At 39.0% G+C, this 24,088-nt stretch overlaps 1 long non-coding RNA gene and 1 pseudogene across 3 annotated transcripts; both read left to right on the top strand.

Annotated features, from left to right (window-relative positions):
- The first annotated feature begins 1,439 nt into the window (after positions 1-1,439).
- LOC130719000 (uncharacterized) lies at positions 1,440-19,146 on the top strand (annotated as a pseudogene).
- A 688-nt stretch (positions 19,147-19,834) lies between these two features.
- On the top strand, positions 19,835-22,873 carry LOC130716694 (uncharacterized). 3 transcript variants are annotated; one of them, XR_009012122.1, is made up of 6 exons: positions 19,835-20,098; positions 20,192-20,230; positions 20,421-20,461; positions 20,767-20,854; positions 21,681-21,730; positions 22,266-22,689. It is a non-coding gene; the product is annotated as an uncharacterized LOC130716694 (long non-coding RNA). The 3 variants fall into 3 exon arrangements; XR_009012123.1 differs by having other exon boundaries at positions 20,385-20,854; positions 22,266-22,873; XR_009012124.1 differs by having other exon boundaries at positions 20,421-20,854; positions 22,266-22,869.
- Positions 22,874-24,088: the final 1,215 nt, after the last annotated feature.

Raw genomic sequence — 24,088 nt, forward strand, 5'->3', positions numbered from 1 at the left:
CTACCCCTACTGATTACACATAATTTCACTTTATTTAAATAACAGAGTAAATGCATATGTAAAGTATTTGACAAAAGGAGAAACTAACCTAACTTTAAGATTAAGAATTAAAGGTAAAAAGGACTTGAAAATTAATGGCCAAAAAGTTTAACACATCTATGCTTATTCAATTTTACAACCGTTGAAGTTTTTACGAATGTCAAATGAAGATGCTTTAGATCTTAACAAAACATTTCATTTTGGTTTTGAATAAGAACAAAAAATATGACTAAAAAAAACTTTTAAAAATGACATCTAAATACTTAAAATAATATAATTAAATATAAACCAAAATGAAAAATCTTAGAAAAATATTAGCTAAAAATGCATATATTATGAGCACGCAAAAGTGTTACAACAAAGGTATTTTGAGATACATAAAAATTAAGGTAGGTCCTAGCATGGAAGTGCATGTGAGTCTTTCACATGTGAAAGACATTTTTAAACCATTGAAAATTACAAAATCATCTTTAACTTATGATTTTTCCCTTTTAACCATTTTACCCTCTTCCACCCTAGAAGCCACCAAAAAAATAATAAATTACTTGATAAAATTAATATCCAAATTCAAAGTGGCTAACAATGATTTTTCCAAAATAATTGCCTAATCATACAAAAAAAAACGCATTCCTAAATTCCCTTAAATGTATCTTAAATATGCATGATGGCTACATACTATTATAACCACAAGAGATGTTAAAAAAAATTAAAAGCAATTTAGGAGTTACATCCATTTAAGAAATTAAATTATGAAAGTTAAAAATATACAAACCTTACATTAAAATAAAAAGGTTAGGAAACCTTTCATTAGAAATTTAGGAGTTACAATTCATTCTCACTTTAAATGACCTAATAATGTTACAACAACCTTTCATATTCTACAATCATATTGTCATATGCTCTCTATTATTACATAGAAAATAAAAAGTCTCTTAAATGTGCATACGGCTACATATTTTTATCACCACAAAAAGTGTTAAAAAAAATAAGGCAATTTAAAAGTTACATAAAATTTAAGAGAATAATTTCAAGGAAGTTAAAAAATTTGTAACCTTAGGAAATTTAAAAGATACTGAATTAAAAGATTAGTTTAGAGGAAGTTGGAAAATATGTAACCTTCGAGATTGGTTTTAAATCCTACATTAAAGTATCTAATCAAAGCACAAAAAAATAAGAATTAAAACTAAAAAAAAAAAAACAAAACCATTACACTTCTACACCTCCAATCTCATCTACTTACTATATAAACAACAAAAAAGTCTCCATCTCAACACAAAATTTTCCACTCAAACATCTTTATCTTTGAAATGATTTCTCACCTTTTGGAATTGTTACATATGCCTCAGTCTCAAAGATAGATAACTTGGATTGTAAAAGAACCATTGTTTACCTGCCGCAAAATGAGGCCGAAGGATAAAGCTCGCAAGCGTAATTCATCAAATTATGGATCTTCAGCCACCGACACAAGTAAGTTTCGTACATATCGATGTTTTAATTCATTCTTTTTTCTTATTCAATTTACACTATAAGTTTAGCATTCCTACGTCCAACCTTTTCATATAGTGTCTCATTCTACCATTGAATCAAATCAATCAACCCAAGGAACTTCTGCGAGGAATCAACAATCTAACATCTCTAATGGTAAAATAATTTTTATTTTGGGTTATATTGTGTCGTTGTTTAGTTAAATAATTGAGTTTATATATTCTCTAAAAATTATTTCCAATTTAAATATTTGTAGAAAACACTGTCATAGAACAAAACACAACAGTACGAATCTCCCATGTAAGGCGCTTGGCACGTAGCAGAAGTTCGCCGGTTCAGAGAGACCATGTCAGTGGCCAAGGAACTTCTTCAACCGCTCAACGGCCTAACATTTCTAATGGTATGTTTCAAAAAAAAAACCCAAAATTTGTACCCAGTTATTTAGTGTCGGTAATTGATGATCTAAATTGATTTTATATTTCTCTAAAAATTCTTTCCAATTTAAATATTTGTAGAAAACAATGTCATAGAACAAAACACAACACTAAGAATCTCCCATGTAAGATGCTTGGCACGGAGCAAAAATTCGCCGGTTCAAAGAGACCATGTCAGTGGCCAAGGAACTTCTTCAACCACTCAACGACCTAACATCTCTAATGGTATGTTTCCAAAAAAAAAACATAAAATTCATGCCCAGATATTTTGAGACAGTGTTTGATTATCTAAATTTATTTAATATGTTCTCTAAAAAATCATTTAACTATAAATATTTGAAAAAAAAATGCAGTAGATAAAGGCACAACAATGCGTATCTCCCATGTAAAAGCCTTGGCACGAAGATCACAAATTAGGAGAAACCATAACAATGAGATGAGAAGTAAGTATCTACCATTCTATTTTATTTATGATTTTTATTATTGTTGCTGCATGCTTATAAATAAATAAAAAATACAATTTTTCACTAAAACCATGCCACACAATTTTTGATTCAAAAATTCAACAGGTGGACTAACTCAAGATGATGTCGGTGAGGATGAAACTCAATTTCGTTGCTTGAAGAAAAAAAAAGGGGAACATTCTATGCATCTTTTGGATCTCGGTAAGGATATTGATTCTTCAAGTGCCTTGACTTTCTACCAACAAGAAAAATTAAATTATAGTATATTCCTAATAAACTTCTCTTATAAATTGCTGAGCAGCTTCACATAATTTCGACCACAGTTATGTTTTATCTGATGAAGAAGAAGATGTCGATGATGATAGCTCATCAGGTAATGCACCCTTCTCCAATTGTGATTTCATTCTAATTTAAATCAATAATTTGGCATCATATAAGTAATAAACCATTTCATTGCTGTGTGATACTGAAATTTATGTATATATACGTGTGCTATCATGTGATGACTCGGCGTGGGGACTTCGGTATATATTGGCTAAACGACATCAGTGCTGGATGTAGACTAAAATGGAACCCATAATTATCTTCGTGTGAAATTTAAATGGACATTTACAATTTCATGGAGTATAAAATTTTTCCCTATATGATGAAGGTTGTGGGCTGTGTTTTTTAGTCATGTAATTTTAATGATCCTTCCAGCTATTTGTGTAGGCGACAAGACAATGTCTCTATGTGGTTAGGCTAAGTGTGTTGGGTTATAAAAGTACCACTAAAGATTGTGATGATTTGATTATTAAAATTTAATTTATAACAGTAATAAAAAATGATAATAATATTAATAAAGCAGAGGTGATTTATAACATGTACATTGAAATAAATATTAACTCATTATGTTTCCATCACATGTAATTTTTCAATAAAGAAAACATTATTTCGCTATTTACATTGTTGTTCATGAAAGTATATTGCATTGAATTGTTTTCCAACTTTCGCAGATTTAGAAACACAACAACAACCAAAAAGCCATGGCATCCCTGAAAAGTTCGTAGAAAGGAGTGAACCGACAGGTAATTCTTTTTTTCCCTTAAAAGTATTACAACACTAATTAGTCCATATGAGCTTTCATAATTTTAATTAGTATTATCCAATTCAAATAGATTATTGGGATGTTGGTGACCTATCATATGAGTGTCACTATTGCGAAGCATTGATGTGGTATGCAGAAAGACTAAACAAAAGAGTCAAATCTCCAAACCCAAAGTTTTCCTTATGTGGTTTGCAAGGAAAAATATTGTTGTCGCATCTGTTGCCTCCTCCTCAAATATTGAAGGATTTAATCGACAAAAATGATGCTGCGTCAAAATTCTTCCTTGCCAATATCAGATCATTCAACATGATGTTTTCATTTACATCAATGGGTGGAAAAATAGATAAATCAGTCAACGATGGAAATGGCCCACCGATGTTTATCATGCGTGGAGAAAATTATCATCGGATAGGAAGCTTAATCCCTCAACAAGGATCCCAACCAAAATTCTCCCAGCTATATATATATGACACTGACAATGAAATAACTAATAGAATGTCTGTGGTCAGGTTAGTTTTTAAAATTATTTTTTAGATTATAAATTTAATTACCATGTACAATCTTTATACCAATTAATTAATTCGATTTATTAACAGGATGGAGAATGATTCTTCTTCACTTCAAGCTTCAGTTGCATCTAATATACAACAGATGCTAGATGGGTGCAATCCTTATGTTCAAACCTATAGACAAGTCAGGGATCGAATGGCTGAAAATTATTTCACCGATCTAAAGCTCTGATTGATAGGTAGAAGGGGGAGTGATGGAAGAAGGTATAATTTACCAACTGCATCAGAAGTGGCGGCACTGGTGGTGGGGGATTTTGATTCTGTTGGTGTGGAAAGAGACATAATTGTTGAAACTCACAGTGGATACTTACAACGTGTTTCTATATTGAACACGGGATATTTGCCTTTACAATATCCTTTGTTGTTCCCGCGAGGAGAAGATGGGTACAGAGAGGATGTCCCCTCCACAAAAAAAAAGGGGCGAGTTTCAATAAGAGCATTTTTTGCTTATAGAATTCAGCAAAGGAAAATTGAATACCCAACAATATTAAAAGCAAAAAGACTCTTTCAACAATTTTTGGTGGATGCTTACAGCATGGTGGAAGCATCCAAGATATGGTATATTAGAAGTCATCAGAAGGATCTAAGAGCTGAGATGTATAAAGGGCTATCTGAGGCAATACTGAGAGGTGAAACAAACACTGCAGCAACTGGAAAACGCATAGTTCTACCATCATCTTTCATAGGAGGACCCCGATACATGTTTCAAAACTATCAGGACGCCATGGCAATATGCAGATGGGCAGGATATCCTGATTTATTTATAACATTTACCTACAACCCAAAATGGCCAGAACTAACCAGACTTTTGTTGCAAAACAATCAAAGCAGTGAAGACAGACCTGACCTTACATGTAGAGTTTTTAAAATGAAACTTGACGATTTGATCGCAGCGATAAAAAAAGGCAAAGTTTTCGGCAAAGTTATAGGAGGTAATATTAACATTTTAATTAGCTTTCACATTACATTTAAGCAACCTTTGCTGATGTTATAACATGTTTTTTCGACAGTGGTGTACACTATTGAGTTCCAGAAACGGGGATTACCTCATGCACACATTTTGGTATTTTTGGATCCAAGCAGCAAACACCCAAAGCCTCATGACATTGACAAGATCATCACTGCTGAAATCCCTGACCAAGATGTAGATCCTTTGTTATTTGATGTGGTGCAATCTTTAATGATACATGGACCATGCGGCCATCAAAACAGGAATTCACCATGCATGCAGAATGGGAAATGGATTAGACATTTTCCAAAAAGGTTTGCTAGCACAACAAGTGTGGATGAAGAGGGTTATCCAGTTTACCGGCGAAGGGAAAATGGAAGAGTCATTAAAAAAGGAAGCATTGTCATTGACAATAGGCATGTTGTGCCATACAATCGACACTTATTGAAAAGGTATAAGGCACACATTAATGTGGAGTGGTGCAACCAATCAAGGGCAATAAAGTACCTTTTCAAATATATCAACAAAGGTAACGATCACGTGGTGGAGAGCTTCTATGAAACTGCTTCAAACAATGACTCGAGCGTGGTTGACGAAACCAAACTTTATTATGACTGCAGGTATTTTAATGCATATAAAAATAAGAAAACATAACTTTACTATATAATTCAAATTTATTCATTATTATAAACTAATGATAAAATGAATATTTTGGGGGTACAGGTATTTATCGGCGTGTGAGGCGGCTTGGAAGATATTTAAATATCGTATCCATTTAAGACAACCTTCTGTTGAGAGGCTGAGTTTCCACTTGCCTGGCGAGCACTTACTTTACTTTGAAGATGATGAGGACGTAGCTGACGTCCTCAACAATCCACGAAATGAAGTGTCAAAATTCATAGCATGGATGAAGGCCAACAAGAAGTATCCAGAAGCTAGAACTATAAGATATTGTGAGTTTCCCACTAAATTTGTGTGGAAGTCAAAAGAGCGAGAGTGGCGGCCGAGGAAAAGAGGAATTTCCATTGGAAGATTACATTTTATTTCTCCTGGGAATGGAGAACTATATTATTTGAGGTAGGGGTGTCCACCGGGCGGTTTCGGGCGGGTTCGGGCCAAAACCTCGGTTTTGGTCGGTTGAAACTTGCAACCCACCAGGCCCGCCACCGTCCGCTCAACGGCTTCGGTTTTTTCGGGTTCGGTTTATACGGTTTGCGGGTTTGTCGGATCGGTTTGTTCGGATAAACAACCCAGAAGAAGAAAGATGGAAGGATGAGAATATAGATATTGATTTCTGCTTTCCAGTACAGAGAAATTTTACATCAGCCATATTACAAAAGACAATTATAAAAAAAAAAGGAAAAAACCCTAATGTAATACAAAAGATGACGTTTTTACAGGGAGATGAAGAGGAGGAAAATGAAAAAACCGAAATCCTATCCCAAGAGATAGTGAGATCAACCGTTACCAACTTTCTTCATCTTCATCGCCTTCTGCATGCATCAAATCCCAACCCCTCTCTCGCAAATCCAGAGGGTTCATGGCCCATGATTGCTTTTATGGACGACGACAGTTGCACATCGAAGGTTCCTCGCATCAAATCCTTGTTGTTGGGGTTGAAGGCTTGAAGCGAGGCAAAAGAAGTTTGAGGCTAAGAGAAGATGATAAGGTTTGTTGGGTGATGGGAGAAGGAGTAGCTGTGCGGGGAAAGGAGAAGAAGCGTAGGAATTTTGCGTGATGGGAGAAGGAAAGCAGAGAACTGTGTCTGCAAGGAGATGAGAAGTGATGGTGGCGGCTAGGGTTTGCAAGGTGTGAAGGTGAGAGTGATGGGGAGAGAGTGGTTGCTGTCTGCTGATTGGATTCACTCCTCTTCAGTTCAGGGTTTGTTTTAAAAGGGTTAGGGTTAGGTGATGTGGGCCGGTGGTGTTTAAAAGGGTTTAGAATAGGTTGGTTTTTTTTTTATTCCTCCCTCTTTCATTCTTCTCTGGGCTGGGCTGCATATTTTTTTTTTAATATCTACTTCGGTCGGTTCGGTCGGGCATCAGCCCAGACCGAAACCGACCGTAAATAACCAACAAAAACCGGTTTTTGACAACCGTTGGACCTGTGGGCCGAACCGAACCGCCCGAAACAGCAAAAAAAAGGCCGGTTTGGTCGGGTAATGGGCGGGTTCGGTTCTGATGGACAGGCCTAATTTGAGGTTATTGTTAAATTTTGCACAGGGGTCACTGTCATTTCAAGACCTAAGAAAAGTAGGTGAAGTCATATACAACACCTTCAAGGACGCGTGTTATGCTATGGGATTGCTTAAAGATGATAAAGAGTACATCGATTGCATTGAAGAAGCTTCCCATTGGGGTAGTGCACGCTGGACTGGGCGGGACATAAAGAAGATTATGTCCCGCCCAAAATGAACAAATAACCATTGAAGATAGCCATGGCGGGAAAGGCGACACGACGAGCTTCATTGCCCTCCCTTAGATGATGGACCCACAAGCCAGCTGGAAGATTCCTTTGGATTTGTCTTATATGTACAGGGATTTGGGCCCTGATTGTCAGGCCCAAATATAGGAAAGATCCATATCATGACCACCCCCTCTATAAAAGGGGAGGTCACCCACTTGTACGAAACCAACTTTTTCAGCATTAATGAGAATATTCCCTTTATGGTAGTTTTGCTATTTTAGTGCTCTGCTAGGGTTTACTTTTTGTCTTTCTCTTACGTAAGCTTGCCCTAGTACAGAACATTGGCGCCGTCTGTGGCTCTGACTTAGCTCTTCCGGTGACAGAAGGAGGAATCGCGAGCCATGGAGACTCGTTCATGCGGCGTAGGTCGACGCGATCATCGCCGGCGCGGTGGTGGTCGACACGGCGGTCGCGCCAGCGGACGAAACAACAACCGTCCCGTACTGGACGAGCAAGAGCAGGAAGCTTCCTCTGAGGGGGTCCACTCAGTGGCGCCGTCGCCAGCGTCATTGGTGAATGCAGCTCCGGGAAGACCTTCAGATCTGATCGCTAAATCAGATCCAGGTGTTCGGCGGCGTTCAACGCCGCCTGACTACGTGAATTTGGAAGATCTTAAAACCACTGCTCCATGGAGAGCGCAAGAGGCAGTGACAGGTATCACGCCTGCGGCTTTGCAACAAATGTTAGATACCTTGCAGAAGGTGCAGTCCCAAAACGAGCAGTTGCAAGCCCAAGTTGAGTATCTTACTCAGCGGCAGGATTTTAAGCAAGAACAACGCCTGGAGGCGGAGGATGTAGTTGAATTCCAACCTTTTGTTCCAGCCATCACTAGGGTGGACATTCCAAAGCACCTGCAAACCATGGCATTAGACGCCTTTTCGGGCGAATCTGATCCTATGGAGCATCTTAGATACTTCAATACCAAAATGGTGATCGGCGGGGCGACGGATGCGGTAAAATGTCGATTATTGCCTTCCACGTTCAAGGGCATGGCGATGCAGTGGTTCATTCGACAACCGCCCTTCTCCATTGATAATTTCACTGATCTGTCCACTAAGTTTCTGACTCAATTTTCCGCCAATAAAACCACAAAAGCAACAATGTTTGATCTTATCAGCATACATCAGCAACCAGGCGAGAAATTAAAAACCTACATGGCACGCTTCAGCAAGATGGCGGTGCAGTTGGAGGATGAAAATCCAGATGTCTGTTTGGCGTTATTCAAAAATGGCCTTCGGGCGGGAGATTTGAATAGAGACTTAACAAGGCGACCGGCGAAGGATATGATGGATCTTCGCGCTCGTGTTCAAGAGTTCATATTGATCGAGCAAGATGATCAGAAGAAACAAGAAAGAGAGGAAGGACGCAAGCAGTCTCAATCTGGCGGTGTTTCACAGGACAAATCCAAGGCGGGGAAGGAAACCAGGATAGCGCAAACCCCCCGTGTACCAAGACCGGGACCATACCAAAACTCTAAACCTGGCTTTCAAAATACATGGCACAGAAATTCACAAGGTCCCACTGCTGCCACAGCTGGTCAGCCTGGTGCTTCGCCAACGCCAGTCCCACTTACTAAGTTGAATGCACCCTTAAGTACCATTTTAAGGGCGGTTGGGCAGACCAACGTTGTGCAGTACCCACCACCCCCACGGCGGCCGCCAGCTAACGTGGACACCAATAGGTGGTGCGAGTACCACAAGGCGTTGGGGCATACGACAGATAATTGCTGGAATTTAAGGCGGGAAATTGATCGCTTGATTAAAGCTGGCCATTTGGCAAACTTTGTTAAAGACACAGCAGCGCCGGAGGTAGCTAAAATCACTCAAGGGGACAAAGGCAAAGGTAAAGAGATAGTTGAAGAGTTGGGCGATCCTGTTGGGGAATGCTCATCTATTGCAGGAGGATTTGGCGGGGGTGCAATTTCAAGTAAGGCTAGAAAACGCTACGTGGCGGCAGTACACTCAGTACAGGAGTCGAACGAAGGCGAGTGTTGGGTGAATCATTCCCCTATTATATTTACCCCTCAGGATTTCGCGCATGTGATTCCCCATGACAACGATCCAATTGTGGTAACAATTAGGGTTAACAATTATGTGACAAGGAAAGTATTCTTAGACCAGGGATCTTCGGCGGATATCATCTATGGAGACGCCTTTGATCGCCTGGGACTAAAGGAATCAGATTTGAAACCATACAGGGGAACTTTGGTGGGATTCACAGGAGACCGTGTCAGTGTGCGGGGATACGTCGAAATTCCGACTGCCTTTGGAGAAGGAGAGTTTGTCAAGAAGTTTCAAGTAAAGTACTTAGTATTGGCGTGTAGAGCCAATTACAACGTACTCTTGGGGCGAGACACCCTCAACAAGGTCTGCGCGGTCATCTCAACTGCTCATTTAACTGTTAAATATCCCGCCTGCAACGGGAAGGTCGGGATATTGCGTGTAGACCAGAATGCAGCAAGGGAATGCTATTTGAGAAGCGTGGCGCTCTATGGGCGAAAGGCCGCCAAGGAGAGCCATCGAATTACAGAAATCTTCCCACAAGAAGGATTTAGCTTGGACCCAAGAGATGATGCTGATGATTTTCGCCCACAACCGCTGGAAGAAACCAAGCAGGTGCAAGTCAAGGACAAGTTTCTAAAGATTGGCAGTGGTTTGACAACAGAACAAGAGGACAGACTAATCACCCTTCTGGGTGATAATCTAGATCTCTTCGCATGGACCATCAATGATGTACCAGGGATTGATCCCAAGGTGATCACTCACAAACTAGCCATACGACCAGGGGCGACCCCGGTCATCCAACCAAGGCGAAGAATGAGTGAAGAAAAGAACAAGGTTGTACAATTAGAGACTGAAAAATTGGTCAAGGCCCGCTTCATCCGTGAGGTACAGTACCCAACGTGGCTCGCCAATGTTGTAATGGTCAAGAAGGCCAATGGGAAATGGCGAATGTGCACGGACTACACAAGCCTGAACAAAGTGTGTCCCAAAGATTCGTACCCACTTCCCAATGTTGATAAGCTTGTGGATGGAGCTTCAGGGAATGAACTTTTAAGTCTCATGGACGCTTATTCGGGCTATAATCAGATTATGATGCATCCCTCGGATGAGGAAAGTACAGCATTTATGACCAATCAGGCGAACTATTGTTACAAGACAATGCCTTTTGGTTTGAAGAATGCAGGAGCTATGTACCAACGGCTCATGGACAAAATTTTTTCAAAGCAAGTAGGCAGGAATATGGAGGTGTATGTGGATGACATGATTGTAAAATCCGCCAGGGCTAGTGATCATGGTGGCGACCTTAAAGAAGCGTTTGATCAGTTAAGAACATATCAAATGAAGTTGAATCCTGAGAAGTGTTCTTTTGGGATCCAGGGAGGAAAGTTCTTGGGATTTATGTTAACATCAAGAGGAATAGAAGTGAACCCAGATAAGGGAAGGACAATCTTGGAGATGAAAAGCCCAACAAGTGTAAAGGAGGTTCAGCGTTTGACAGGGCGAATGGCCGCCTTGTCACGTTTCTTGCCAATGGCGGGTGACAAAGCGGCCCCGTTCTTCACATGTTTAAAAAAGAATTCAAAGTTTCAGTTGACAGAGGAATGCGAACAAGCTTTTACCAAATTGAAAGAAACATTGGCCACATTACCAGTACTCTCCAAGCCAACACCAGGCGTTCCATTAGTGCTCTATTTAGCGGTTACTGACAAGGCGGTAAGTACGGTGTTGCTCCAGGAAGAAGGAAAAAAGCAGAAAGTTATATATTTCGTGAGCCATACTTTACAGGGGGCAGAATTGCGGTACCAAAAAATTGAAAAGGCGGCTTTGGCGATTCTGAAAACTGCAAGGCGCCTCAGACCTTACTTCCAAAGTTTCCAAGTCAAAGTTAAAACTGATGTTCCCTTAAGGCAAGTACTTCAGAAGCCTGATTTATCAGGGCGATTGGTTAGCTGGTCAGTTGAGCTATCAGAATATGACATACAATATGAGCCAAGGGGCCAAGTCACAGTCCAGAGTTTAATTGACTTTGTGGCGGAGTTAACACCCACTGAAGGAGAGAAGACTCAAGGAGAATGGGTCCTGTCTGTGGATGGATCCTCTAATAACACTGGAAGTGGGGCGGGAATAACAATCGAAAGTCCAGATAAAATGATCATTGAACAGTCTCTCAAGTTCGAGTTCAAGGCGAGCAATAATCAATCTGAGTACGAGGCTCTGATTGCCGGCTTAAGGTTGGCCATTGAGTTGGGAGTCCAGAAGTTATTTATCAAAGGAGATTCGCAGTTAGTGGTTAAACAAGTGAAAGGCGAGTACCAGGTGAAGGATCCGCAACTGTCCAAATATTTGGAAGTGGTGCGCAGATTGATGATGGAGGTCAAAGAAATCAAAATAGAACATGTCCCGAGGGGACAAAATGAGAGGGCTGATGTGTTGGCGAAGTTGGCAAGCACGGGGAGATTGGGCAACTACCAGACAGTCATTCAAGAAACCCTGCCTCGCCCGAGCATTGATTTGGTAGAAATAAAGTTGAAAGCTGTAAAGTCAGTCAGTGAGGGCGAGATATCTTGGATGGAATCGATTAAGACCTTCTTAGAGAACCCACCAAAGGAGGATGATTTGAACACGAGAACAAAACGCAGGGAAGCCAGTTTCTACACACTGGTGGGTGGTGAGTTGTATCGGCGAGGAATCATGTCTCCTATGCTCAAATGTGTCGATATCAAGGACGCCCTCGGAATAATGGCGGAAGTCCACGAAGGTGTATGTTCTAGTCATATCGGCGGGCGATCCTTGGCAGTTAAGGTGATAAGAGCAGGATTCTATTGGCCAACGATGAAGAAGGATTGTTTGGAGTATGTTAAGAAATGTGAAAAATGTCAAGTCTTTTCTGACCTACACAAGGCTCCACCAGAAGAATTAACAACCATGATGGCGCCTTGGCCGTTCGCCATGTGGGGGACTGATATCTTAGGACCATTCCCTGTGGCGAAGGCACAAATGAAGTACATCATCGTGGCGGTTGATTACTTCACTAAGTGGATAGAAGCTGAGGCAGTGGCAACTATCACGGCCGCCAAGGTCAGGAGCTTCTTGTGGCGAAGGATTGTTTGTAGATTTGGGGTCCCCATGGCATTAGTAATGGATAACGGAACACAATTCACAAGTAGTGTTACCCGAGAATTTTGTACAGAAATGGGAATCGAGATGCGATTTGCCTCTGTAGAACATCCACAGACCAATGGGCAGGCTGAATCGGCTAACAAAGTTATCCTGAAAGGTTTAAAGAAGAAACTGGATGAAGCAAAAGGGCTTTGGGCGGAGGAACTACCAGGCGTTCTTTGGGCATACAACACCACGGAACAGTCAAGCACAAAGGAAACCCCGTATCGTCTAACTTATGGAACTGACGCCATGCTCCCAGTGGAAATTGAAAACCAAAGTTGGCGAGTGGCTCGGTTTAATGAAAATGACAACGGAGAAAACTTAATAGCAAATCTAATCATGCTGCCCGAGGAACAACGAGAGGCTCACATAAGAAATGAGGCGGGAAAAGTGAAGGTGGCAAGAAAGTTCTCAACAAAAGTAGTGCCAAGAAAAATGAGGGTAGGAGACTTAGTGCTCCGAAAAAATACAATACCCGATAAACACAACAAACTTTCACCCAACTGGGGCGGGCCTTACAGGATTATTGGCGATGTTGGAGGAGGAGCTTATAAGTTGGAACAACTAAGCGGTCAAAAGGTTCCACGAACATGGAACGCCTCTCATCTAAAGCAGTATTTTAGTTAGTAGAAACAACAAATGTAAATGAAGTCGCACTCTTTTTCCCTTTCTTTGGAAAGGTTTTTAATGAGGCGACATTTGTAATGAAGGGACAATTGTTCCCATACGAAAGAAAATTAATGAAAAGATCATTTCAACAGAATCGTATATATTTTTTAATTTTTATTACGAGTTCATGCAATGCAAATTGTATCAAGGTATGCAATACCGCGAGTAAACCTTTCGGAATAAGAAAGTATCGCCTTCAAAAGTTAAAAGCCTTGGCAATTCTAGTGGCCACTAGAAACCAAGCCTCGTCGAAAAATCGGCTAAGGTATGTAAACCAAAATAACAACGAAAGTTGGAAACAACTAAAACAACGAATGAACTTAAAATGATATCCATTTAAAGTAGGGAAAAGAGGGCGACGCCCATACATGATTTGGAATGAAAATAAAAGACAGGGCAATGCCCAAAGAAAAATTTCAACTTCATAAAATAAAAACAAATTCAAGCCAGGTTCTCGTTGTTGGCGTTGTTGCCCTGGCTTGTCCCAGCTTTGGGATCTTCCTTCTCTTGATCCTCATTCCTGTGCTGCTCATTCCCAGCCTCGCCATCTTCTTCAGGCTCACTCTCATCATCGAATTGGGGAAGGAGGTCGAGGCTAATGTCATCATCACCAACTACTTGACCATCCTTGATCTCCTTCAGCCACCCAATGCGGGAAAGATCAAAGCCCGGCTCAACCACACTGATCTGCTCTTTGGCCGCCAGAAATCCTTGAGCATATTGGAGAGAAGCACGCCCTATGATGGAAGCATTCAGGCGATCATATTTCTTTTCCAACTTTTGATATTTGGCTTGAATGGCAATGTGCTTGTCATTTATGGCTTCTTTAAGAGACTTGGTCTTTTGAAGAAGCAGGTCCGAAGCAGCCAAGTCTTCAGTTAACTTAGCACACTTCTCCTCAGCAGATTTCAGCTTTTTGTTGGCAGTCTCAGCATCAGTTTTAGCCCGCTCATAGGCTGTCTTGTAATCAGCTGCCTTCTTCTCAAAACGGTTCTTGGCTGAGATCAACTCCTTCACGCACTGAGCCATTCCCGCCACAGTACTGGCGGCAGAAAGCGCGTGATGGATCGCCACGGAAGCAATGTTGGGGGGACCTTGACCGGAAATGTCCTTGTGAATCCGGTTGTCAAAAGTACGGGTCATGAATTCCAGCCCATTGAAGTGAGGATCCGACAAGCTCAGCAAGGGGGGAGGAGCCTCGCCACCAATGGCTGAACTAGGGCCAGCCTGGCCAAATGGAGTTGATGGGCGGTTGATCAGCGAGCTTGAATCTTGTTGAGGGGGCGGGACATTGTCATGTCCCTTCTTTTTCTCAGCTGGATGACTTTTTGAATCAAGAGTCGATTGGTGGAGAGGCTTACCACCAGCAGCACCTGAAGTTTTTTGACGTTTAGGATCCCTGACGTTGTCAGAACCCGAGGTACCTTCATTCTTCTTCTTCTGCTCAGTTTCGGCGGCCCTCTTCTTCGCCGCCGCAGCATACTGGGCGAGGTACTCCTTCATCTTGAGTGGGTTCGCGTCAACCTTGCCTTTTCCCATCGTAGCTGTATGGAAAACACCAATTAGACGAGATACATGAACAAAAAGAAAAAGAAGTTACGTACAAAGATTATAAACTTACTAAAAAATTGATTTAAAGTGCCGGATTTCGACGCCTCAATCAAGTCGTGACCGGAAATTACTGGTAGTGTGCGGAGGTAATCGGCGACGCCTTGTTCAGATTCATCCAAGGCGTCGTATGAAACGGATATTTTTCGGCGAGGGTTCTTTGTCCAGTAAAAAGGGAAGAGAGGATTATTGTCGGAATCTCGGAACAAGTTCTTTATTTCGGGCGACTCCACAACTTTAAAGTATTTCTTCTGCCATACTTTGTAATGGCTTTTAAGGGCGGTGAACCGACTCATGTTCTTACGGGCTAATAGTGGAACCCATTTCACAGAAGTAGGTTTAGTGGTGACTGATTTATAGAAAAGGAAGAACAAAGGATAGGTTGGAGTGAAACTCAAGTGATCACAAAGAATTTCGAAGCAGCGGAGAAAACCCCAGGCGTTGGGCTGGAGTTGGCAAGGCGCCACATTCAGAAAAGAAAGAACGTGACATAAAAACGGCGAGAAAGGAAGTTTGATGTTCAAGTCTAAGAATAAATAGCCATAAACAAAGAAAAAATCGGGCGATTCATCGGCTGGTTCTTTACGCAACAGAACACAGTCATCTTCGCCACATGGGAGGACATTCAACAGATGATCTTCATTATTCGAGGTGGCGGGATCTATCTTCGTGAACCCTTGAGCAGATATTCGAAGCGAACTAATGCTCCCAACGCTGCTCCAGATAGAATGCAACAGACATTTATCTTCAACTAAATGCACGTCAGAGCGCCATTCAGGTGAAGACAAATCTCCATTAGAGGAGAGAAATGAGTCTACAGAGCCGGCGGGACCGGAATCATCATGGGTAGAAGGCGAGGAATGAATTTCAATTATAGAGGGGGCGACAACTTCCTCCTCCGTGGAGGGTGAAGAAAGTTCTAGGGAAGAAAGGCTAGCGTTTGGTAAAGACATGCGAGGCAGTTTCATAAAAAGAAGAAAGAAGACGAACAAACTAAAAGTAAAAAGAAGATGAACAGAGTCAAAAGAAGAAAGAAGATGAACAGAGTCAGAGAAAAAAGAAGTAAACGAAGAATCTCAGGAAAGAGAAAAACTAACCAGGGGAAGAACTGTGGATTTGAGAAAGGAGAACGTCGGAGATAGGGGAGCACCGCGCAATGACGACGGCCGGAGGAATAAAAGGTTCACCGGAGTTCAAAAGAGAGAATGAAAGCTGCGGTGAAAAGGTTTTCAGAACAAAAGTTTTAAGAAAGTGAAAAATGAAAAGTGAAAAGGGGTTTTTATAGAGAGAAAGGAGGAGAGAGAATGAATGGGGGAAGATCGTGGGATCGTGGGATTTGAAATTCGAAAAGGTAGGAAGCGAAAAGACATTACTCCTCGAGACGCACAACTGAAAATTGCATTTATAACAAATGATGACGAAATCCCGGAAAATAAGGATACGTGCGTCAGTTGAAAAGACGTGATGGACGTTTATAACTAATGGCGACATATCTTTGAAACGGCAACAAAGGTGGCGAAGCGTGAAAATGGCGATGAAACAACGAAAGTAAAATGGCGATGAACGAATAAACAATAGAGGCGAACTACTGGGTAACATGATGAAGACATTTCGACTCAATTACTCGAGTCTCATGTCTTGGGGGCATGTGGACTGGGCGGGACATAAAGAAGATTATGTCCCGCCCAAAATGAACAAATAACCATCGAAGATAGCCATGGCGGGAAAGGCGACACGACGAGCTTCATTGCCCTCCCTTAGATGATGGACCCACAAGCCAGCTGGAAGATTCCTTTGGATTTGTCTTATATGTACAGGGATTTGGGCCCTGATTGTCAGGCCCAAATATAGGAAAGATCCATATCATGACCACCCCCTCTATAAAAGGGGAGGTCACCCACTTGTACGAAACCAACTTTTTCAGCATTAATGAGAATATTCCCTTTATGGTAGTTTTGCTATTTTAGTGCTCTGCTAGGGTTTACTTTTTGTCTTTCTCTTACGTAAGCTTGCCCTAGTACAGAACACACGCTATCTTAGAAGGCTTTATGCTATTCTGCTTTTGTCCTATTAGCTTTCTAGAGCAGAATACGTTTGGGAAAAAGTCTGGCAGCATTTAAGTGATGATATTCTGCATACACAAAGACTCCTTATGCAGAGTACAGGTAACTGCAGTTGAAATTAAACATTTATAAAAAAACAATACTCACAAAAAAAATAGATATTATTTTTCTTACACGACTACTTACAACGTTATTGCATATTTGAAGCTTACTGAGGAGCAAATAAAAAATTTAGCTCTTGCCGAAATAGACACTTTACTGCAAAGCAACAACAGGTCATTAGCAGACTTCCCACAAATGCCTCAAATTGATAGATCCACTATATCAGCTACTCAAAATAGACTTATTATGGATGAATTGTGTTATGATAGACAAGCTTTAACCATAGAGCATGAAAATCTTTTGTCTAACATGACGTCAGAACAAAAAAAAGTCTATCAAACAATCATGGATGCAGTTACTGATGACAAGGGGGGTTTGTTTTTCCTCAATGGTTGTGGAGGGACAGGGAAAACTTACATTTGGAGAGCATTATCAGCCGCTATAAGATCCAAAGGAGAGATTGCTTTAGCGGTTGCATCAAGTGGAATTGCAGCTTTGCTCATTTCGGGCGGACGGACACTCCAGGTTTTGTATTCCAATTAATGTTGATGAGAGCTCTACCTGCAACATTAAACAGGGAAGTCCATTGGCAGAATTGATCATCAGAGCTAAAATCATAATATGGGATGAAGCGCCCATGACTCACAAACATTGTTTTGAAGCGGTGGATCGAACTCTAAGAGATATTATGAGATTTACTAACAACAACAGTCAACGCAAACCTTTTGGAGGAAAAGTTGTTGTCTTAGGTGGAGATTTTAGGCAAATTTTGCCAGTGATGCCAAAAGGTAGAAGGGAGGATATTGTCCATGCCACCATCAATGCTTCTTATCTTTGGGATCATTGTCAGGTACATTACCATTTCTCCCAATAATGTTTGCTTTTAAATTGATCAAAAAATACAAAAATAAATAAATTAACCAACAACTTGAACTATAACAATGGTTCTTATCTTTTGAATAATGAGCAGGTACTTTCATTAACAAAAAATATGAGGCTACAAACTGGAAGATCAGCTGCAGAGGTTGATGAGCTAAAAAAAATTTCAAAATGGATATTACGCATAGGAGATGGAAATGCAGGTAAGCAGATAGAAGATGAAACAATCATAGACATCCCTCAGGATTTTTTGATCCCACATTCAGGTGATGCAATGGCTTCTATTGTCAACTCTACTTATCCGTCTTTCGTTCGGAACTACGAAAATCCAGAATTTTTTCAAGATCGTGCTATTTTAGCTCCTACAAATGAGATTGTTGATAGTTTGAATGAATACATGATGCCATTGTTGCCCGGAGATGAGAACACTTATTTGACTGCCGATAACACATGTTCATCAAACAGCAATTATGACAGTCCAGATGATATCCATACACCAGAGTTTTTAAACACAATAAACTCTTCAGGCTTGCCTAATCATATGTTAAAGCTAAAAAAAGGAGCTCCAGTGATGCTTTTGAGAAACATCGACCAAGCAGCTGGATTGTGCAATGGTACGCGTCTGATTATCACTGAAATGGGAAAATATGTTTTGGAAGGCAAGGTTATATCAGGAACAAAGGCCGGGAAAAGGGTGCCTATACCAAGATTAACATTGACCCCATCAGATAGAAGAATTCCTTTCAAGTTTCAAAGGAGACAATTCCCTATAGCGCTCTCTTTTGCCATGACAATAAACAAAAGTCAAGGACAATCTTTGAAAAGGGTAGTTATTTTTGCCAAAACCAGTGTTTTCACATGGCCAGTTATATGTAGCCTTCTCTAGAGTTACCCATCGTAAAGGATTAAAAATCCTCATTGGCGATGGTGATGACAATAATTCAAACAGTACTTCAAATGTAGTTTACAAAGAAGTATTTCGCAATGTAATGTGAAGGACATATTTTTACAAAAATGTGAAATATTAGGTTCTCAGTTTTATTCTCAATCAAATAATGCCAATTGCAGAAAAAACCACTTATTCTTAGCGCAACAATCTTACTTCAATACAGATAAAAATAATATTAATCTTCCATTTGAAATCAACAAGTCAAAAGACAAAAACAAAGTAACAATACAAAAAAAAAATAAAAATTTAATAAAAACAAAACATAAGAATTCATAGTATAATTTTTTTATAATCTTTTAATCAATAAAATATATTTAAATAAAAACATATTTAACAAAAAACACAAAAAAAAACCAAAAAATGAATATCCCCCGTGCATCGCACGGGTAAAAAGTACTAGTAAACTATGGCCCAGTTTGGAAGAGCTTATTTGAGCTTATCTGACAGCATAAGCTCTTATGCCAGTGTTTGGGAGAGCTTATGCAAACAGCTTATGGTCTGCCATAAGCTATTTTCAGCTTATTTTCATAAGCTACTCAGGATAGCTTATGAAAAACAGCTTATGCTTATACACAGCTTATTTTTAATTTATTTCAATAAATTTTTAAAAATAGCTTATGAATAAGCGCTTATGTCATAAGCGCTTATGACCATAAGCGCTTAATTAAGCTGTTTATCCAAACGGGGCCTATATAAAGAGAGAGTTTTTGCAGCCTTAGGGGCAAAACAATAATTCAACAATTAATTTTAAAAACTATGAAAGTTGGGCATGGTTATTTTAGTAAAAATTCAATTTATTTCACTTGGATTGTATCTCAGCCATTGATTCCATTGCAAAGATTCAATCTCAGCCGTGTATTCCTTTCCAACCTCTCGCATTTCAGCCGTTACTGCATCCCCATTTCAAGCGACTTTTTTTGTTGAGAGAAATTTAGTTTCACTTACTCACACTACACCACCATTTCAGCCGTTACTGAATCTTGGTCGTTCGTAGTTGATTTTGAATATAAACGTCTTCCATCCGTTTTAGTTCTTCAACCTCTTTTAAAGGTGTCGCGCGTTTTTCCCTTCATAGCTTCCATTCGGGTTGCAGCGAAATTTCGAGACTGAGGCAGATGCGTTAAGTTGAAGACTTGAAGCTCCCTTGCTCTCTCCTTGATTTGCTCACAGGTACCAACACCCTAGAGGAGATGAAGCATCGTTTTCCCTTTCTGTGTCATTTTTTCTGCTTCTTTTGCTCACTGAGTTTTCATTTACTTGCAGAAACGATTTTCTTCATATGGATTGGCTAATTTCTCATAGGTATTTTTTATTTTAAAACTTTTGTTTTCTTTCAGTTTGGTTCTGTTCCAATTTTGGGAAAATTATTATGTGGGTTCATCATTTGGTTAAGGGATGTGTATAATTTTGTATTGCACAGTTTTCTTAAATTGAAGGGTAGAGTGTTCTTTGGCAGATTGAGGAAAATGACTATGGGTTCATGATATTGCAGGTGAGACAAGTGTTTTGAAGAGGGTTCATATGTTATCCCAGGTGAGAGAAGAAAGCTATTACCCTTTTCCTTTTATAATGCATGTCAAAGGAAGATCACCGTATTTTTCCTTTCTAAACTTTCTTCCTATATATCTTTTCTATCTATTTCACTTTCTTCAATTTGTTTCAGAACTTTTTTAGCTAATTAAACCTGCTCGGTTTTATTTAAGAAGAAAGTCAATGTCAATTCCCAGGATTTTCATGGGGTTCTTGGAGTTTGATGTGTTCTCCATACCATTTATAAGATCGATAGAGGAAATGGATTTCTGCACTAATGTTACCGGTTCATATGGTTGTATTTCTAGGTGCAAGAAATAGAAATTGGGGTTCTCCACTTGCAGTTGTTATTTTCTTTTGTCCATTCACCTTTTTTCCCCCTTCCCCTTCTTCCAGGTAATACTTTACTTAGTATAAACCTCTTTGATATACATACTTAAAGGATTGAAATATTCTATATAGTTTAACTAGAAATCACGGCACTGATTAAATACGGAATTAATTCACATATAGCCAATATAGAAACATGGCTTGCATTTCACATAAGCCAGTATAGCAATTTCAGAGTTATATTAATTCACATATTGAATTCATGGTACTGATTATATTCAAAATTTACTATATATAGTTTAAAATCAGAACATTGGGGGAAGAGTTTACCTATATGCTTTACCGTTTCAATTCTATTATGGGTAATCTATTGTTTTATGAGGATTTGCTACTCATGACAGTTACAAAGAATGATAGACTAATGAGGACAATCCACAATCTGCTCCGTTCAAATATACATTGTTGCTAAAAACTTTTTATAAGGGCTAGGCATTGAATATCAACAACACTAATCCTTCTATTTCAATAAAAACAACCCCTAAGTGAGAATCTTTGGAAACTAACATCATAGTGGATATGGCAACGGGGAGAAAGAGGGGCATACAGCAATTCATGCATTACTGGTATGAATTTGTCCAATAAGTTTAGAGCATTATTCAGAGCCACCAGAAAGCTAAATGTGCATATGCACCTGGGACTCAAAAGAATGTTTCAGGTGAAGTCATTTGGTGGAACAATGTTTGCATGTCATGTTATTACAAGTTAGAAATGATTGCAAAAACATCATAGTAAAGTTGGCATCTCATTATTGGATTACTTTTACTTGGATATCTAAAGTACTTTGATATGAATTGCTTGACTAATTGTGTTTGTGGTTGTTTTCCTCTTATAGGTGTGAAACAACATAGATTGATTTCTGATTTATTGTGCTTGGCTGAACAGGTAATGTGTCTCCCCATTTTGCAATGTCATCCCATAGCAAGTTATTTTGTAATTTAATGTTTTGTTCTTTTAGTGAACCGGGGTCCCAAGCTCAAATGTAATGTCTAAGCTTAGGGACAGTGGATAGTGTATGAGTGAAGTGTATAGTGAAGAAGATATCTTTTTCCTAGCTCAAATTATCATCTTATAAGCCTCCTTCTTGCCCCTTGGACTTCTGGAGGTTTCTCCTCCCCATTGCCTTATAAATGTGATGGTAGTGGCTCTTATGATTTTGGGGGTTATTGACGACCATTTATTGGTAGAGTTTGAGCCAAGCATGAATTTCCATGTGTGTGCAATTTGCAGTGTCTCTTTCAATCCGAGATTCAATTTCTTAAATGTTAACGGGGTATAGTTTGAGTAGTGTAGAGAACAATGCAGAATATTCTGAGGCAAATGTCGGTACCTCCGAGGACACAAAACCTTTAGTTGTTTAGGAAAATATAGAATTTCTTCTCCTTACTTCTTTTTTTCTGATTTGTTTTTTGTCGTGCAGATATGAATGATGTAATAGATGGAGAGTTGCTGGGTGGATCATATCATCCATATGCTTAGGGGGGTTTTCCTCACATATGCAGCTTCATATAGCTTTTCTCAATCTGTCTGCACATGCCCACATTGTTTCGAATCCAATGCTTTCTTTTTCTTCAACTGTTGGTTTCGAATCTGTTTTTCCTTTTGTTCAATTGAACAAGTTTTTAACTTTTTTCAAACTATTTTTTTATTGTTTCTTACTTTCAATTTTCGTTTTTTTTTTAAGTTTTTTGTCTGTTATTTGCTTTTTAAGCTAGAAACTAAGTGAATTTTCACGGTCTGCTATTTTCTTACTTCAAGTTATTTGATATTATATTATATCTCGCTATTTTATCTTTTTCTAATGATTACTATAACACCTCTCCCATTTTCCCTCATTTCGCTTTGACAACAATCGGACCCCATTCACTATGGGTGGAACTAGCAGAAGACCATGGTGACGCTCAATATCGCTTTTGAGTTTAGCGTAACCATATCTTCTACCCATTTCATACTCGTCCAAAGGCGATAACTTATTCAAAGATAATGTGGAGCCTTAGTTTATAACCGATATCCAACTCTATTTGCCTCATGATTTATAATTGACCCGATTTCTTCTTTATTTATAAGGTTCATTTTGAAAATAAAATTCATTCAAATATTCAGACCGTAAAAGAGACATTACTCTACTTAAAATTCATATGTGTTTTGGTTGATTCCAAATATCCTCACCGGGACACAATACTGATTGAGCTAGGAACATTAAAATCATGGTGGTGTTGGAGAAAAAATATGTTTAAAACTTGGAGGGATTATCACATCATCACATTGAGGTAAATAGTAAACACAAGTGAGTTACCACATTTTTCACCAAAAACCTAAGACATTAGGTGTATGAATTATCTTACTTATAAAAAGCTCAAAGTTGTCATTTTCCTTCTTTGTTAAACTTTCTCACACTTGATAGTGTCTTATATAATTATTTGAATAAACATAATAAAACTAACACAATTTTTTTAAAAAAACTTCCCGCAATTAACAAAAAAAGAAGATTCCCCGTGCATCGCACGGGTCCAAAGTACTAGTTAAAGATATATATTGATTGTCATGAGAGAAAATTAAAGTAGATGGTGTAGTTTCATGAAATTCAAGATTGATAAGTCAATTTTTTTTTTGAAACTGATAAGTCAAATTTATTATGTAAGACGTGGATTTGATGATATAATAAGGAAAATATTTATACGATTTATCTCCTAATTTGAATTTTAATATTTAAAGGAAATTTTATATGCCAAGAAGATACAAGATTTGGAGGAGAAAGCTTTTCATTTTAATTTTTGAAGGCAAATACGGCATTACATTAATCAGATAAAAGTCTACCAAAAAATTAAAACATTAATCAGATAAAATGGGTGTGTACGGCAAGTACGGATATAATATTTTTTTTAAACAAATGTAATTATCTAAATCAACAAAAAAAATTAAAGGAAACAAATATTAATGAAGGAAACAATCAAGCGATTAATCAAAAGATTTGTTTGCACAAAAGATACACTTATATATATATGAATTAAAGCCGACAAGTTAAACATAAGGAATGTACCGAAAAAAAAAAAAAAAACCGACAAGTTAAACGAAAGATAAGTTATTATGTCGAACAAAAGATATGAATTAAAATGACTTGGAGATTAAGTTAAGGACTGGGAGTTCAAAAAAAGTTAAGGACTGAAATAAATAGCTTCGGTTTTCGACAAGTTTTTTTTTTTCAACAAGTCAACACATATTTTAATTGGAGATAAAATTTCA

The sequence above is a fragment of the Lotus japonicus genome, chromosome 5 (genome assembly GCF_012489685.1).
Source record: "Lotus japonicus ecotype B-129 chromosome 5, LjGifu_v1.2".
Classification (NCBI taxonomy): Eukaryota; Viridiplantae; Streptophyta; class Magnoliopsida; order Fabales; family Fabaceae; genus Lotus; species Lotus japonicus.